Source organism: Hirundo rustica, chromosome 5 (assembly GCF_015227805.2).
Source record: "Hirundo rustica isolate bHirRus1 chromosome 5, bHirRus1.pri.v3, whole genome shotgun sequence".
NCBI classification, from domain to species: Eukaryota; Metazoa; Chordata; class Aves; order Passeriformes; family Hirundinidae; genus Hirundo; species Hirundo rustica.
In genome coordinates, this window is record NC_053454.1 from 53,321,567 (window position 1) to 53,340,799 (window position 19,233).

Sequence of the window (19,233 nt, forward strand, 5' to 3'; positions counted from 1 at the left end):
GCAGATTGAAATGCAAATTGAGCTCTGGGCGGAAACCTGGGCAAGAGGCCGTGAACTACCAACCCTTGGGATAACAAAGAGCATGACAATGGGTGACACCAGCCAGCTGGACAGAGACAGAGGATGGCAGGAGCCGTAGGGACAGGAAGAAAAGAAAAAATATCTCCTGAAATACTTCCACCGGTACATATCCCAGTAACTAGTGCCTTTCCCTTAATACCACGAACGTATGCAGAATATTACTTGGTTCACTTGTATAGACTTCACTTGGAGCATACCTTGAAAAAGGATTGTAGGACAGGGAACAAAGAGAATCACATTTGGTTCATAATAGCTTTTGACTTGGGAATCCAGAAGACATCCACACAGCATATTCTGGTTAATTTACTTTGATATGTGAAGATTAACTCCAGGGAAATAAAAATAATACATTCAAGGATTCTTTCTACCACCCATGTAATTGTTTCTATTGTCACAGATTCATTAAACCCCTCTGGTAAACCCATGCGTATTACAAGCTGCTTTATTCAAGATAATAAAGTAGCCCATGAAATAACTTTCCCCAATAACCATCATACATAATAGATGAAACACAAAAGATCTTTTTAACACACACATACAGTGACCAGAGCTCAAATGAAGTACAACCAGCTCTGGCTGAAGCACAACTAACAGGAGCAAAGACAAAACTATCACAGTGCCAAAGGAAGAATCTCAGCTTAAAAAAGGATGGCTCACCCTTGAGTCACTTTGCTGTACCCTGCATAGCAGTTTATCTCAGCTGAAATTGTCATTCCCATAAACAGGTGCATTTTTTGCACACAAGCTCAGCAAGCGTTTTTTACTGGAACGCAGCAACACCTGCCTGACAGAGCAAACCAAGCTCATTTTACATCCAAACATGACTTGAATAATCACAGTACTGCCCTGCCCAAACTGTTTTCCAAAATAAACAAACACATGAGGAGGGGTTTGATGTTGTTTCTGTGCCAAACACACAATATCATTATTTTTCACAGTCACTTTCTTCAACATTTTTTTCTGTATGTTCTTCACCATAATTTGTGCTCAGGCACAGTTCAGAAAAGTAATATGCTTTGCAAATCTTAGAATAAAGACTGAAGTCCTGAAACATTATGTTCCATTAAGTTTCTCTTGACACAAAGACTCCTTTGCTTTATTTCTAAGCTCATTTTCTACTAGAGCAACAAACCACTTAAAATGCTTCAGTAGCAATGAGCTCTATTTAAATACAAATATTTGGATTTTGCATTCACGACTAATTGTTGAGTGTTCTGCTATTGCCCAGAAATTAATGCCGCTGAAATTTTCTCCTACTTCCCTATTTTTAACAAACCTTCTCAAACCAGAGATACCAGAGAGAAGCTGAATGGCATCAGAGCATAAATTATTGGTTTCCCACTTTCAGCTGAGTATCTGTAACTGGGATCTTTCCCGCAGTTATTACGCTATGGCCAGCCTGCCCAATACACACTTCACTAAAGTAGGCACAGTTTCTATCTGTTCTTTCAAGCACTCAGGTTAGTTCAAAGCAAAACCAATTCAACTGTGCCCCTCTTCACAGATCGGTTTGTTCGGGCTGTCCATTCTTTCCTGACACCACAGAACAAAAAGAAGTCTGGCCTTCTTTGCCTCTGCTGATAGATGTGCTGAGTGTCACTGTGAACAGACCAATTAAAAAACACAATACAAGCTATCTTTCCAGTCAAAATTACCAGTCAAAAGCTGAGTTAAATAAAAGAAGTTCATGGCTGCAATATGCTTGCTTGAGGACTTCAGGTAAGTAAGTAATTTAAAAAAAAAAAAAAAAAAAAAAGCAAATCTTCAGGTGTGTTGTAAATGGATACAACATAAGGGATTAAACAAATCAATTCTCATCAAGCAGGCGTCAGTCCAACACCCTCAACTAGTGCTCCACCCCACATTTTCAAAAAAGATGACAGGAAATAACCCAGGGGAAGGGAGGAAGACCAATTAAAAAAAAAAAAAAAAAAAAAAAAACACTTAAGAAAAGCACTAAGATCGTTGTGGGTTTGTTTTCTTTTTTTTCTCATATGCCATTATGAATGCCAGACCTAACAAGGCCCAGTAACCTACAGATTTGCATATTGTGGTTGGTTCATTTCAATGTCTAAGAAGCCGGGACACATAGAAGATTCCTCTCCTAGGTGGACTCTTTGATACTGATCATAAAATGCAGCCTTTCTCTCAGCCAGAGAATTTACATGACTGTCTTGCCTCCAATTTCTCAAAACTTAATAAAACTTTAATTGTTGAGACTTTCCATCTTTTGTCAAATAACCCTGAAAGCAGCAAAGAAGTTCAAAAACATCTGGAGCAGCTTCTGCAGTAGGATCCTTCGATGGTAGGACAAGCAAATACTGTTTCCACAGAAAATTAGGAGAAGTTGTTTTCTCTATAATGTGTTTTCATTTTCTGTCCAAGCAGCATAATTTAGGTTTGCAAGCTTCATTTTTAACTACTAGGACAGAAAACCAGTTTGAAGAAGAACAGAGGAGAACCAACAACATACCAAGGAAGGGGTGCTAGAGGCACTGCAGATCAAAAGCTACTGCATTTTCTGCCAACACCATCCTTCTTTCACTGTCAGCAGCAGCCACTGCTCAGCCTAATAAATACAAATAGAAGCTACAAGCAATACATGTGTTGAGCTTCATTGAAGGACACAGTGCTGTAACAGTAGCTGAGGATCTAGACCCACAAGCATAGATCTGACAACAGCTTTAAATTGCTTTCTTATTTATTACCAAAAAAAAAAAAAAAAAATCCCCTTTGGTAGTTTTCATAGAGTTACTGTTTTAATTATTTAAATTACAAAGAAATAGTGGTTTCTAAAAACCTCCTAACAAGAAACCAGGCAACAAAAGGACTTTAAACTACCCCTCTTTTTTTTTTTCCCCAACTGAAGGGGGTGGGCATCCTCACTGTCCTTCCAAGCCTTCCAAAAATCCTTCACTTGACACAGTTGTTTAATTTCTCACAGTTCCTCACCTATAGCTCACATGCCTCTCTCAGGCTGTTCTGTGTTATGTCAAGTCTTGTTTTGTTTTAACTATACAAACCCTTTATGACAAAGATTTAGTCTATATTTAGAAAATGCTGCAGAAGATATAGTGCTGTGTAAGTGTTTTACAGTTTCTCTGGTGTTCAACCTCAGCATTTTCGAAGTCACATGCATTGTCCTATGCAAACTATACGAATCACCACTGTGATTAGGGAAGTGCTTCTTTTATACATTTATACTTTTATCCCCCCTTAACTATTTTCAAAGTATACAGAATGACAGTGAAACATTCATAATGCAAAATGTCAGTAAAATTCAAATGAAAGCATGAGAAAACAGACAAAATCCTAAAATTTTCACACCCTTTTCCAACAGTAACTTCTTGCTCACCTTCAGTACAATCCTAAGGCACTCTCAAATCAAGGCTACAAATAATGTGCGTACTGCAACATACAGCTTTGAGAAGCATCTTGCCCACAAGAAAATAAACTCCTTAAAACCAGGATAAGTAGCATTTTTATTGCTTTTGTTATTTTCTGCCTACCCCTGCCCCCAGTTATTAACTACTTGGATATCTGAGAGTGGATTTCTGTTTCAATTTCATTGTTGCTAAAGCAATAAAAGAGAGAAATCCCTTTTTTTTTCTGAACCATTCACTATTCCATATTAAAAACACGGTAACTTTCAACTGAAACCACTACTGCTGACCTTTCTTTCTGAAAACATTTGTATTTTATATACACTCACACTCACACATGCATGTAGTATTTACCCCAGAAAATTCATCCCCACAGTGTCTTGGGATTATGTATCCCTGTAAGCAACTCACAGGATGCATTGGCTAAAAACTTCATTCAAGTCATACTAACATCCTAGTCTTCTTCACCTGCTAACACCCTGAAATTGAAACCATTACAGGTAAAAATGATGTGCGTCTCTTGACAAAGAGGATTCAGATGCCTAAGTTACTAGACCTTTAGCTAAGCCATGTAAGGTGGTTACTTGCATGTTCTTAGCTCACACCAAATATTAAATAAAAAGAGCTAACTAGCAAAGCTATTAAAAATAGACACAAGTGTTGCAGAGCTGCAGATCTTACAGTGTAAAACAGCCTTGTAGCTACTGGTTCTGATTTCTGCCTGTTAGAAGTTTAGTCTGTAACAAAACCCATCATTAACAGACAATTGTGCATTACTCCCTTATTCAGGACCATGAGCAAGTACTAGAGACTGGTGTGAAATGCACTGAGATGCTGCCACAGACAGATACCAAAACCATAATTGGCCAAGATCAGGATGTTGGGACGAGGATTTAAAGACAGATTACCTTTCGTCTCACTTGACTAATCCCGAAATTTCTTCTAACATGCTTTTAGTGGTTGAGTAGAACAAAGGCAGAGAGCTGGGAGAACAGAACTGCTGATTTTCCCTTCATTCCCCACCACCTCTCCTCTGTGTCTTTTTCTTCCCCATCTCAGCAAATGCCCCAGAGTTTGCAAGCTATAAAATAAAGATTAGCAGATAAAAAGAAGCCATTTGTAGCATCCACTCTTATCACCTGACAAACTAATTTCTTCATATTTCTTTTACTTCCTCCTCATCTACTCCATATGCATGTTTTTTTCCCCAACTCTCCAGCCAACATTATTCTGAAACAGTTTTCCCAAATCTTATATTCTTCCTTCTACTTTCCCATTATTCATCTATTTCTGAAAATTTCGAATCTAGGCAATCGTTTTACCTACCCTGGTCTTTTGAATCTCTGCTCCATCTGGACTTTATAAAAGCTTTAAACACCTCATGCATTTGTATAATTCATCATCAGTATAGTATAGGTACTTAGAGGTACAAAGCAGTTTATTTTCAGACACTGAACTTATTCACATCACTTGTATTTGCAGTCTTAAACATCCAAAAATTCCTATTCTTTTGGACCTACTTATTGTAAGAAAGATTCTTACAACATAGTTTTTAGAAGTACTAAGAATTTAACGATGTAACAAATCATCAAAACAGTACAAGCTCGGTAACTTTTGAAAATCAGTCCTTGAAAAAAGTACTTGTCGTAAAAAGCAAACAGACAGACACTAAAATATTATTTAAGGATATAATTGAGGCCTCATTAAAACCAGTAGCAGTTCTGCCACAGGGCTATGGGGCCAGCATCTCTCTGAGCTCACAGCCACTACACTGAAAAAAATGTGTTCAAAACCATAACAAATTAGGATGTGCTTGAGTGTCCTACTCACAGTATAACCTCTGCACTAGCTAGCTACAAAACACTATATATCTGCATAATTCAAAATTTAAATTCATATAAAACTAAATCATTTTACTTTGCTATTCACAAAGAGCGCAGAGCCTGCTATCACCTTCCTTGTACCACATCTACTTTTACACAGGGAAATGGCAAAGCCAGAAGAGAACAGGAGATACCTACATGGCTCTCCAAGCTTAGGATCTCTGATAGCTCATTAATCTCTAACAGATGATACCAACTGGAATGCCTTCAAAGGCTGCCTCTGGAAGAAAGGCACGCGTGCCTTCACATATTGGCTGGGTTGTCCAAATAGCCAAGTAGCCACGCAACAAATAAAGGGTATGAAACATAAACCCTTATGAGGAGAAGCTGACAGTTCTATAGGCTGGAGAAAATGAGTCTAAAGGGAGGCCTTATCACTCTCCACAACTACCTGAAATGAGGCTGTGGCTGAGGCACCCCAAGGCTGTGGGTCAGCCTCTTCTCCCAGGCAGCTGGCAGCAGGATAAAGGGTGACAGCCTGAAGTTGCACCAAGGGATGTTCAGACTGGATATTAAGAAAAACCTCCTCACTGGAAGAGTGGTTAAGCATTGGAACAGTCTGCCCAAGAAAGTGGTGGAGTCACAGCCCCCAGAAGTATTACAAAACTGAGACACAGCACTTGGTGATATGGTTTAGTGTGCATATTGCTATTTGATAAAAGGCTGGACTTGATCTTGGAGGACATTTCCAACCTTAATGATCCTATGATTCTATTATACGACAACGTTTGTTCATTCCACACGCAAATTGAAACTAATGTATGCTACATGATATCAACTTGGGCATGCCATTTCCTGCAGATGCTGGGTGGCCCAACTTAAAACATACACCGTTTAAGTATCAAGGAATATTAAAAGCATAACATGTCACTTTAAGCACAATTTATTCCTTACACTCACAGCTGAAGGCATGACCTGCACTCAAGGTATTTGAGAGGTCTCAATGAATGTGAACAAATGTACATCATCTTGCAGCATCCCCTTACTTGAAATAAATTTGGAGAATGCCACATCTTTTTTCCTACTGCCATTTTCTCCCACTCATCTCCCTTCAGCAAAATCAAGAAAAAAACCCCATTCATATATTATCACAGAATTTGCTTTCCAAGGCAGTTTATTAATATTTCTGAATACTCCAAATGAAATTAGCTTCTTAGCTTTTTCATCCTTGTAATACATACACTATATTCTTATTTAAAGCTTCAGTGTTAACAACAAAATAAATATTCTCGCACAGAATAAAGTAATAAGTGTGTTGACAACTAAAAAAAAAAATCAAAGGCAATCTATTCTCGGCAGGGCTGTTACTCTATTTCCATTGCCTCTGTGCCACAACATGTTCAGATGGTCATCAAGAATCTAGCCACCATATTTTCAAGTCATAAAACCTGACAAAACAGTTATCAAGGCTCCTATTCAAATCTGTAGCAATTCTGCCACTGGCCAAAACTTCTTCAAGAATAGATGGTAACGCTTCCCTCTTCTCTCTCCTCGACAGTCGTTTAGTTAAAAAAAATGAAGACAAAATACTTTAAATTAATCAATAAATGACCCAGGATAGTTCTGAAATACAGCCCCATAAATTAGCACCACACTAAATTAAAGCTAGAAGACACTGTAGCATTTGTACCTAGCACACAGGACAAAATACAAAGCACAAACTGCTGGTGTATTTGGATATTGGCAAAGTAGGCAGACTGCTGCTGCCACTTGAGCACAGCATATCCCTCTCTCTGACCACATTTTGCATGTACTGGGTGACTCCATCTTTCTCTCAGTGTGAGATATGGCTTGGCACTGCACACAGTGACAGTTTAATGTCATTGGGAGGTGACATCTGAACAGATGTCATTGCTTCTTAGGTAAACGACAAGGTTTGGACTGTGCCACAATAAACACACAGATGAGAAACCTGCTGAATACTTCTGTACTCATCTCACCCAAATCTAAATCCCACTGTATTATACAAAATCAGTACATCACTTAAAGCTGTTTTCTCATTAAAGCGTTTAAAGAGATCACAAAGATGGCACATCAAACTAGGATCAGTAAAGGGGCGCAAAAACAAGCATGAAATAAGTGAAAAAAGTCAGAGCGGGATATGCGCTAGAACCAAACAATATACTTTCAGAAGCAATGATTTGCACTACCAAATTTTATAAAGGAGTGTTTTATAAAGCTTCCTGCCAGTCTGTCACAAGTGGTTCTTCACACTGGAAAACAGCTGTGATCCTCAGAAGCACTACTGACTGACCTGGATCTCAAATTCCTGATATGCTAGAGCATTATGAAAAATTAAGTGGTATTTCCTTAAATAATGTAAAAGCATCATTACATTCTGCGAGTGCAGAACTGCTTTCTCTCAAACTTAACAACACCAGGAAAGCTCTTTTGCCTAGACTGAAAAAAAATCATCTGACAGTAATTAGTCTGTATTGAGAAAATGCTGCACAACTTTATACACAATCCTGTAATTGGATCTGTAAGAAGTTTCCACATCTATGCCAAGTTATCAAACAAACGATATAAACACAGTTAATCCATTAAGATAAGACTGTGGGACTTGGCATGCACATTCCAGTTGAACTGTCTTTATCACAGATCAACTGTGTGACTTCCACACATCACTGCTTCAATGTCCCATGTATGAGGAAAGAACTACACATCCATACCTCAACACTGTGTGGGTCTTCATAGCAATAATCAGGGCAGAAACAGAGCACCATGTACAGGCAACATACAATGTTTGGAAAAAAAACCTATCATCACTCAGATCTGGTAATCCCTCTCAACAGTGTGGTTTTAATTTTGTGAAGAATTACAAAACACACACGAGAAGACTAGAGTGCACATTTAACAAAAATCTTGCTTCTTCCACATCTAGGACTTCACTACTTTTACTTACTGCCTGCAGCTTATTTTTGCTTACTATAAACCGACTATCCTCTACAGTCACATTTCATGTAAAGGCAGCTGACTTCACAGAAAGCATTATTACTACTATTATTATTATTATTACTATTATTATCCCTTCACTGCCCTACAATAGACAAATGATACTAGAGCCTTCAGTCATGGAGTGAGTTTGCATTATCTAAGCGACATACCCCACGATGCAGCACACTGAGAACAAGTCAACAAGCAGTAAGTAAAAGTAACCACATATTTAACCAGCAAATAGCCATAGAGGTTTAATACTGATACCTGTAAAATATACAGCTGCATCTTCCATACTCTTAAACTACTCTTAAACTTACAGTTCCCTGCTAAAGCACAGGAATATATACGATACGTTACCAGTACAAATGACAATACACAATTTAGGTACTTGCAAGTTCTATAATTTTACGTGCCGTCTCACACAACCAGTACACTCAATAGCTAAAGTCTACTACAAAAGCATATTTATTTTATCAAGGTAACCCAATTTACTGTCACTACAGAAAACTGCCAAATAAAGGCAATACTGAAAGAAAAACCTGAGGAAACTGCAGTCATTTTTCAGGAAACAAACCCAGCCCCTACTTGCCATTATTTATGTGTGTATTTCCTTTTGTTTCCCTCCCTCCCTCCCTCCCACCTGGTGATGAGCCCCTCCAATTGCAGCAAAACTATTCCCAAGGGAAAGATCTGAGGCACTAAATCTCACAACAAAGAGTAACTTCTAGAAGACAGAGCTCTACACCACAACAAGCTTGTAGCTGTTCAATTTGACTAAGTGTTTGTAAGGTTTCCCTTCCATTGATATGTTCACTGACACATGAATGTTATGTTATTTCATGTTGTGTTTTAGTAGTATCATTCAACCTCAGACAAACCACAGGGCAACATTCACTTCTTCCCTTGCCTCAAGGGAGGGATAATCCACAGCCTCCTTTTATCAGGAGGCCTCCAAATATACAGTGAAAACAATCCAATTAAACACTATCAAAGTGCCATGGTTCTAGAATACATAGGTAGATTTATGATTCTTAAAAACTATCACTGAGTTTAATTTTACAAAATGCTTTTCTCAGTAACTTACTCGCATCTGTGTAGTTCCCAACATCATAAAAAAACATACAGTGGACATTACTCTTTTCAGTACTCCAGATGGGCTAATCCAACTAAGAAACAGTATCTTCCATGAACTTTCATGGAAGAGTGAGCATTTTTCCCAATGGAGCAACTTCTCTACATCTTTCTTTTGGTTTATGAAACACCCTAGCAAAAAAAGCTCCAAAACATTGCCAAATCTAACTTCTTCAATGTCAATTTCAAGGGCTCATGTGACATTAGGCTTGAATCAAAAAGGAGAAATCCAACCACACACAGCTTATACAGCACAGGAGACCATGCTCTCATATAACCACATGCACAGACCTGAGAATACAAAATGCTTTTCAGCATCTTCTGTTACTAACGGACTTAAAAACCAAACATTTACTCGTCTAAGTCAGACACGGTATGTGCTCTACATGCTGTTACAGGTCATCCTTCCTGTACAACTCCCCATATCTTTCACCCTACCCAGGCCTGCACGGAGCTCTCCAGAAGGCAGGCCTGACTCAAGCCACCAGCTACTCCAAAAAGTCCTGCCAAGGATTAGAGCCAGGGTTACAAGTCTTCACCCTGTGAGCTGACTTTCCCACTTAACTAAATTCCCTCACCAAACTGTGGTAGAAAGCTTCCTGCACATAGTTTCCTTTCAAGCCAAACTGGGGAAGTTAATCAAACTAACAGGGACCACCGCACTCCAGACTCAAAGAGGTAAAGGAACCTCAGTTCACAGAAAATATCCCTTGCTTCTATATCTCACTTTCAGCAGATCCTGGACAGCTGTGTATTATTACCTTCTCCTGAGACAGTGCTTTACGGGATGTTGTTATCTGGGATGCCAGAGATGAATAATATCTCAGTCGTCACCACAATGTCTCTAAGAGGACTTTCCAAGATTAGTTGTTCCTCTGGGTTATTCCAGGTCTGAGTCAGCCCTTCTCATTTACATTTCCAAGAAAACATTCTTGAAATGTTTTTTTACTGTTTCTGTAATAATTCCCTTTCTTACAGCAGCCTCAAAAATCCAGTTAAAGGAGGCTAATCCAGAGATGATCACTAATGCCAAAAAAACCCCAAAACGTACTGCTACTTCCAACTAAATACAAATGTTACCATCCTTTATACCAACTGCATTTGTAGTGCAGGCACGCATACAACCAAGAGTTGTAAAAAGGACAAGAACCCCCCTGAATGATTAGGCACAACGTCTTTGCTATCTGAGCTTTTTCAGTTCATTAATATTTCACTTTTATATATTCCTCAGCTGCTTTTACAACATGTTCCTTTCTCTCCTTCTTAAGTATGAGCAAGGAGAATTGTTTGAAGTAACTAGCAGACCTTGCCTCACATCCCCACCTCCGTGCCCCCTGAGAGTTTAACACTTCAACTGCAATATATACGAGACAGAAAAACACATCTGGCATAGAAAAAGCTAACAGAACACTCTAAGTCTCCTCTCTAGTTACATTCAACTACAAAGGTGTGCAATAAGAAAATAAAGCACACTGAGTTTGTCCATGCCAAGACACTTACTGCTGTCAATCCCAAAGGAGAGACAGAGACATAAAGCTGGGAGGGCGGGGGGATCCCTTCTCTGAGGAAAAGCAAAATTACCCCGTTCCTTTGCAGAACAACTTACAGCAACATCCCCTCCTTACCGAAAGTCAAAGACAACCTATTCAGCTAGGAGGAGCAACACAAAAACTGTCTAGAGAAAATAAAAGATTCCCACGAACCTCTTCCATAATAAGCACTACCATCACCATCTGCTCCAGTTTTTAAGCTTGCCATGCAATTTTGGAAAGCACATGCAGCGTCCTCCAGCTCCTGCCTCCAAATCCATGGCAAGGGTCACACATGACCGCCAGCGAGCGGGCCCTACCCATTCCCGTTTACTGAAACCACTTCTTGTCGTTTTCACAGGTTAATTTCAGATTGCCTAACATACACACGCGGAGGGAAAGGGGGAGAAAACGGAAAGAACGAACGCCAAAAAAAAACAAAAAAAGGATGCGATTTCTTACCCGTCACCTGCAGCAGCGAGGCCGGAGCGACGGCCAGCGAGGTTCAGCCGCCGGGCACCGGCTGCCCGCGCCGTGCCCCCCTCAGGCCGGGCCCGACGAGCGCAGCGATGCCCCCAGGCCACCGCGGCCCCGCCGGCGCTGCCTCTGCCCCGGCCGACACCTGCGGGCGCCGAGCCCCGGCCGCCCCGCCACAAAGACGCCGGTGCCGCTGTCCCCGAGCCGCCCGCCCGCCCTCGCAAATGCCCGGCGCTACCGGAGCGCGGCTGCCGGGGATCAGCGCGGAGCTGCGGCACCGGCAGCCCGGATCCTCCGCCGCCCCCACCGCCGCAGCCGCGCCGCGGGTCGGCGCAGGGCGCCCGGCGGCCGCCGCCCCGCGGGCGGGGAAGGCGAGGCCGAGGCAGGGGCGGCCGCCCGCGCCCCGGGGCGACACCCGCCGGATCGCCTCGGCACCTGCCGAGCGGGGCGACGCGGCCCCGCCGCCCCGGGGCACCCGCACGCCGGGGACTCGGCGGCGCCCCGCGGCCTGGCCCGGCTCTGCCCGGCGATACCGCCCGGGAGGGACGCGTTACCTGGCCGGGCTCCTCCAGCGCCCGACGCGCTCGCCGTTTGCCGGCGGGGGCTGGGACCCTCCTGGCAGCGCGGCGCGGCAGCGGCACCACCCCCGCCCCGCTGGGTCGCCCCGGCGCGGGGAGAATAATCCGTGCGGAGCGGCGGCGCCCCGGTCTGTCAGTCCGTCCACCCGCCCGTCATGTTGCGGCCGGCGTGTGTGTGTGTGTGCGTGTGTGCGGCGGGCGGGGAGGAGGGAGGGCGGCGGGAGCGGAGGGAGGGATGCGGGGGCGGTCCGGGGCGGCGCTTCGCGCGTGTGCCGGTGCGGGGCGCGTGTTCCCGCGGCGCGGAGCGGGGCTGCCCCGCTCTCTGGGTGGGCAAGGGACGATGAGCGAGCGTGTGCCCGTGCGGGTGGGCCGGCTGCGTGCGCGCTTCCCCGCGTCTGGCCGCGTGTCCCCGGGCGGAGCAGCTCACCCGGCCTCCTCGGGAGAGAGGAGAAAGTCCGAGTTCCCTCCGGGAGCCACTCGGCTCCGCTCCGGTGTGTTTACAGTCACCATCTGCTCAGGGGTTTGTACGTGTGTTCCCCTTTCCCGAAGGGCGGCGGAGCCCTCTGATTTCACTTCCTCGTCCTCTTTTCCAGAGATGCGTTTTGCAATCATTTCCCAGTTGCTCCGTGGCCGGCCCGGTGCATTGCTGGTCCTAGGGAGGGAATAAGGAAACAGCAGCGCACCGAGGACCGGTCTCGGGTGCACCGGTCTAGGAGCAGGAATGTTTTCCCTGGAATATCGGGTGAGGCAGAGGTCAATTACATGGCGTTTAGATGTAATGAACTAAGTTCCTTATTCAATTCAGAAGGGTAAGGTAAAACAAATAAATAGCTGTATTCTCTGCGACTAATATTTAAGGAATATGACTGAATTTTCATATCCTGGGTTTTGGGGTTTTTTTGCTGATTTATACAGAATCTCTCCTGCATCACCCACCAAAGTGAGCTACCTTGCCTCATTAAGAACAATTGAGTAAAATTAGTGATGACTCAAAAGTGATAGACTGCAGAGACATTACCTATCCCCTCATACCAAAAATAAACATGCATAAAACTCCTGGCACATTGACTTCGCAATCTTCAGTCTAAACAGGAATAAAGCGTGTCATTCCGTAACATCAGTGCTCACGCTGCAACCGCAGCCCAAAAAGCTCTCAACTACTACGCTACAGAAAAACGCAGATCCAGAATGGAATCAAAGAGTGTTGAACTTTGAGTAAAATAGATTTTGACAAAATATATTTATAAACTTACAGCAACAATGAGGTTTCACTGAAATTCTGAATAGTTGTGTGAGAGTGCAGAAGTCAGTTTCATACTTGGCATGAAACCAACAAGAAACTGAATGCTTATAAATAAGTCTTCACAAAACTAAACTTTCAAACAAGTGAGTTCACCATACCTAATTATATTTAAATAGAAGTGTCAATCTGTTCAACATATTCACAAGATTGTTCAATAAAATGTGATAACCAAATCTGAAGGCGTTCCTCTTTCTTCTTGGGCCAGATAATAAACCTAAACCACATAAAATACTTTATAGTCACAGAGGAAAGTTTGGCATATGCAGCATGGCAAAAAAATGCTATGTGGAGAGAAACATTTTTAGTAACTTATCATCTGCATTTAAAAGGCAAAAGATCTCATATGACACAGCCCCAAGAGTGTTCATTATTGAAACTATCTACCTTCACAATTTGGGAATTTCAAGCACAAATATGCAGTAGCTAGATGACTTTACTGAGAGGTGGTTCACAACCTACAAAGTATTTAAGCAACTTCATCGCCATGAGTTGTCTCAATGAAGAGGAGGGTATTTGTCACAAGTGAAATTATGGGCCTACTTAGCCACTTGGTTAAGCTGAGTCAGCCTTGATTGTAGAGGCAGAGCAATCTCTGTTTTGCTGAATCAAGCATCTCCTAGGAGTCTTGCATGATTTTTGAACTCTACCTCCCTACCCTCTTTCATCCTTGTATTCAGCAGATTGACAGAGCCTCATAATGGTTAACTCTGTCTCTCCAGTTTCTCTCAGTTCTCTTTTTTTTCAGTTCTCTTTCCTCTCTCTGTTGCCCTGAAAGGGCAAAAAAGCCCCTGTCATTAACCAGAATTTCCAGATACACTCATGAGTGATGCTTACAGTGAAGCTGTCAAGGCTTTGATCAGTCCAGTGACACAGACAAACAAACAACAGAGACAGCAGGTAGAGGTTGTATGGAACAATGTCACCTTTTCCAAATTTTAGGGACTAGGAGAGACAAAAAAAAACAGCCTAAACATGGTTGTAAGCTTAACCATTGAGCACTTCCTGAGGTGAAGTAGGTTTGCTACTTGAGGGTCCAGCAGATAGCTATAGGACTTACTAGAGGAGGAACATTTGTGATCAACACACCCCAGATCTCCCCAAGCACATGTAGCCTAATTCTCTTTTCCCTCTGGTTTCCTACTGGTGTGGCCCTGGTGACTTCAGCAGAAAGCCTCTCTTTGAAGCTATGTCAGGGTGTTTCACCAAAATCTTCCTTAGGTTTTGCTAGCACAACAAAGCCTTTAAAGGAAATTTCATATTCAGAGGTGCAGATTTACCAGGATCAAGACATTCTCATTGACTGAGATGCATGTCAGTTAGGTCATTGCAACTATTACGTCTGATTCCCATGCATCATCTGTCTGCTCTTTGTATTCTCTCTGTTGACATTCATTCCTTGCTGCCTGACCAAGGATTTCACATTATCCCCATGCCTGAGGCCATCTCCTTCCAAAAAATAAGAGGGATTCATGTTTCTCACACTTTTATCCCTTTGTGGTTTTGTTTCTATGTGTATGGATCCAGCATAGGCAGGCACAGGGGAAGTTGAGACATGTCAGATCAAATTGATTTCAAAAGCTTTGTCTGTCAGGGTTGAGTATGTATCCCTGTGTAACCTTCTTCAAGGCCTCAGCCCTTGACCAAGCAAGCATGTCTTTTTTTCTTGAGAAAAGTCTTGGGCACAGAGAAACACTAGTCTGCCTTACTCAATCGACCCAACATGCAGTGGTTGTCTGTCTTAAGTGATCCTAACTGCATGAATTTTGGGTCTGTCCAGAGCTATAAACAGTCCTTGCAGGTAAACCAGACTAATTTTTGGTTTGTATGAACATTTTATGCCCCTGAAAAGAACCAGTTCTGGAGGTCAGCTAAGTATGCCAAGCACTGACTCATGACCACAGGCTGGGAGAACAACCTCACCTTGGCACTGGGTTATGCTGAGACGCCTTGGGAGGTCCAGGGGATGCATGGATTTCACTAAATGTTTTTCCCTTACAGTACTGTTTGAGCCAGGTTGGCATTAGGGGTGTTGTCATACCATGCTGAACATGGAGCACTCTGGTCAGGTCCTGTTTTACCTTACCATCAGTGGAAAGGACAAAGGAGGCCTCATGTACCAGACTGCTTCCACTGTCCTTCCAAGAGACATCTGTTCAGTGAGGCATTGTCACACTAATCAATATGTATTGGTTTTGTATTGCATACAATCATATCCACTTACACCGTCAGATCAAGGATTAATCGAGTGACCTTTCCCTTGCTGTTCTGTTTATGTGTAATGTACTGAGTAAATATTGAAACCAGTCAGTTTGTTAAAAGCTATGAATTCTATCATGCTAACATGGAAGTTATTGTATCATGCTAACATAGCAAGTTATCGTATCATGCTAACATAGCAAGGATCATGCTCAAAGGAAGTTGAAGTCTACTTTAGTTAAGCATAAAATAATGATAATCTGAAGCAGTTTTTGAATTAAGGTCCATGCATTTTGTTCCCCACTTTCAAACAATTGATTTATACTCTGTCTCTCAGCTCCCTCAGCACCGATGGCAAAAATGACATCACTTTCTAGAACTATAACCACCTTCACTACTGAAGCCAGAAAGAACAATTACAACTAGGAACACAGAATTTCTATTCATCCAAAAAGATAAATGCTCCTCACACTTCAAAATTCAGTTTAGTAAATTGAACAAATAAAGGTTATTTGACTCCCAGTGGTGAGATAATTGTCACGGATTTATCTCGGATGAAAAATCTCCAGTTTGGCACTAAAAAAAAAGGATCAATCCCCATACCTGTACTTTTCTTCTTGTTTAGTCTGTTAGAACAGCTCATCTATTCTGGCTTTACTATTTCCTTTCAAACAGTTAATGCAGATATTATCATTGCTCATTGTTGGAAATTGTGATACCAGTGAATGTATAACCACAGAAGAGCAGCAAAAATATTTCCTTTTAATAAACCAGCTTTGTGAATATATTTTTCTAGCTCATCTGATTTCAAACACTGTCAATATACTAGTTTCTTGCTTTACCGTTATCAGTATAATCAAAAGCATAAAAATCTTATCAGCTCTGATATTCATATAAATATAAATTTTATATTCATATAAACAAACTTTGCCACCATTAGATTAGTGGTAAAGTTTGTTTATATGTCCATAGAGAAACATGCCATAACTGGAGAATGAAGTTTTGTTCATTTAGTTCAGTGTTTCACTGGCAAAACCGCCTTGGTGAAGAAAATAATGCTTCTAACTCCGAGGCATATTTCCCCAGTAAAATCTGTGCATGCTGGCTGAGGGTCTAATCCTGAAGTAAGTGAGCAAACTTCTGGTTCTCCGTTGTCATTCCCAAAGCTCCGCATGGATACATAAACCTAAAGGACTTGAGCATTGTATTTTCACAAACAGCAGCTAATAAAAGCCTCCAACGGCTGTCTTGTGCCTTTCTGTGCCTTTTTGCTTGAACAACGGAAGTCTGCATGAATGCAGTTTTGCTTTTCATTCTGAGCTCTTCCACTTGGAGGATCCCCATGACAAAATATTTTGGTTCTGCAAGCTACCAGGGTTTATTTGTAAATCATCTGTTCATCTCCGTAATCTTACTTAAATTGTGGAAGTATTCTGGTTAGTCTAGGGTTTTTTTAAACAATTATTTTTTATAACATTCACATGTTTGGCAAAATTGAAGTTGAAAAGCAATCTTTCCAGCCTCGTTATTTATCCATTGTACAAAATAAGAAAAGGAAGGAAATCCGCTGAAAGGGAAAACTGTATTTCTATTTGTAATAGAGTGCTAGCATTGAAAACAGTCTGAGGGTGGTATTCTGTACCAGAAAATAGGGGATTAAAAAAGAATAATATGTGCTACATTTTATGGTATCTGTGACTCCAATATATCATCACAGCAGGAGCTTTCTTCAGTACCAGTAAACCTGGGGGGACTGAGCAAATTCTGCATTTAAGTCTCATTAATTCGGTTTGCCTTGGGCTGAAACAGCACCTCAAGTTGCTCAGTTAGCATGGAATTATTAAAGTTTCCCTCTTGTGTTTAGTGAGCAGCAACTTCTCTGTTTGCAGACGAAAGACCATAGACAAGACCAAAAAAAAAAAAAAAAAAGAGATAGACATCACCTGAGATTACACAGAGGAATGGAGAATATCCAGCTATAAACATTAATACACCAAAACATGTAAGTTGCACACATGTTACATAGACTAACACCTAAAAGACCAGTTACTGGAAAGGCTTTCAGCAGAAATGGGCTTCAGGGCCCTTAGCCTATTGTTGCAGACACTCTATACCACTGGGTTTGCTCGGTACCATTCACCCACACAGAGCAAAGCTGCTTTTCCAGGACTACCTTCCCAAATTCTCCTTTTCTTTTCTACTGCTGTCCTTTTAACTTCTCCGCTGAAATGCCAATATTCTTCATGTGCCTATCAACTGATACAGACTTCACAGAAGAGAAAACATTTACCTAACTCCTTTAGCTTGGTAAATTAAAAAAAAAATATATTGTCTCCTAGTAAGAACATGTAGACAGCCTTAAAATATTGGTCTAAGAATTAATGCTGAAATCAGAAGAATATGTCATGAATTCTATATTCCTCAGCTGGCTTGTATGATTGATAACCTGCATCTTGGCAACACCCAGAAAAAATTGTAAGCTCATTCAGTTACTGATGTTCTGCCACACAGCCTTTCAGCTAGGTGTTCAGGAATAGATATCTACCTGAAAAACAGACTAGAAATAAATGTGCAGTCACTTCTGGGTTCTAGCATGCATTATCTCTATATCTACCATGCAGTGGTCACATTGGCAAGAATTTGGAGAGCTGAACTTGGATGGTCACCATTGCTTTTTCGGGGGGGCAAGGGTTTGCTTTCCACTGCACTGGCTGGCGTCATCACAAGGCTCAAGGAGAGAGGGCATCGAGCCACCGGGCCTCACAATGTGCAATCAAACTGAGACACAAAGACATGCTAAGATGCCTCCATTTCCACCTCCATGTCTATTATGCCTAGCTTCATACTTAGTATTTATGAAAGCAAGGGCAGTTTCTTTATTCAGACATCTCATTTTAAAGTCTATTTCCAAGTCTATCAAAAGCAGACAAATGCATGTTGTGATTTTGATTTAAGTGCAATGTCTGCTGCTAGGGGCTGGAAATCTCATCTGTTTAATGAATTTATTAGGTTTTGTCTTACATACTAAAAGATATTTATTACTCTATTGCATGCTCTATTATTACACAGTATTATTTTTATGAACATCTCAAGCACCTGTGATGTATAGCTCTACCATGGTCAGTAGGAGAAAAAAAACCAGCACACTTCCCCAAATATAGAAATGCTGAGTGTTGCCTCATGCACTGAATACTTGAACAGGATTTTAGTTTGGCTCAGGTCCCTAAAGCACATATCCCTTCCTAGGAAACATGCATCTGGAAAAGGGGATCTATGTTAACAGGGCAAGTCTGGTGTTCAGCAAAAGGCACCGGAGCTCCCTACTGCACTTCTCCTGGAGAAGTTTCTATTCGGTGGGTGATCAGTTTAAATGACCTGAAGGATGACACCAGAAAGGTCTGTTAATATCACCCTGGGTAATTTCTTAATTTATGCTATTTATAGTCACATAAATGTGGTAACTGCCATTAAATAGACACATTTTCAGTAGTGTGGATTTCAAAAGCTTTAGTAGATGCAGAAGCATAGAGAATGCCTGTAGAAAGGTACCAGAAATTGGTGGAGTTCAGCAGTGCCCAAACATTACCAAATAGATACCCTTCACAAGTAAGAAAAATGGTTTAGAACACAAAACTTATTTCACTAATATATAGTGACAATAATTCACACGTGACAGTATTTTCTGACTTTCATGTCCCTCCCATATTTACTCTTCCCTGAGTATACTTTTAT

General features: G+C 41.5%; 1 protein-coding gene across 20 annotated transcripts in view; it reads right to left on the reverse strand.

Moving 5' to 3' along the window:
- CCSER1 (coiled-coil serine rich protein 1) overlaps positions 1-19,233 on the reverse strand; it is a 626,082-nt gene that overhangs the window by 591,666 nt on the left and 15,183 nt on the right. For 11 of the 20 annotated variants that reach the window (XM_040065133.2, XM_058420711.1, XM_058420712.1 and 8 more), the window contains exon 2: positions 12,430-12,654. The exons of 8 other annotated variants lie outside the window; for them this stretch is intronic. The gene's annotated coding sequence lies outside the window, so the exon portion shown is untranslated. Of the gene's footprint in view, positions 1-11,978; positions 12,079-12,429; positions 12,655-19,233 lie in introns of those variants that run through there. One more of the 20 variants, XM_040065137.2, reaches the window with a different exon arrangement.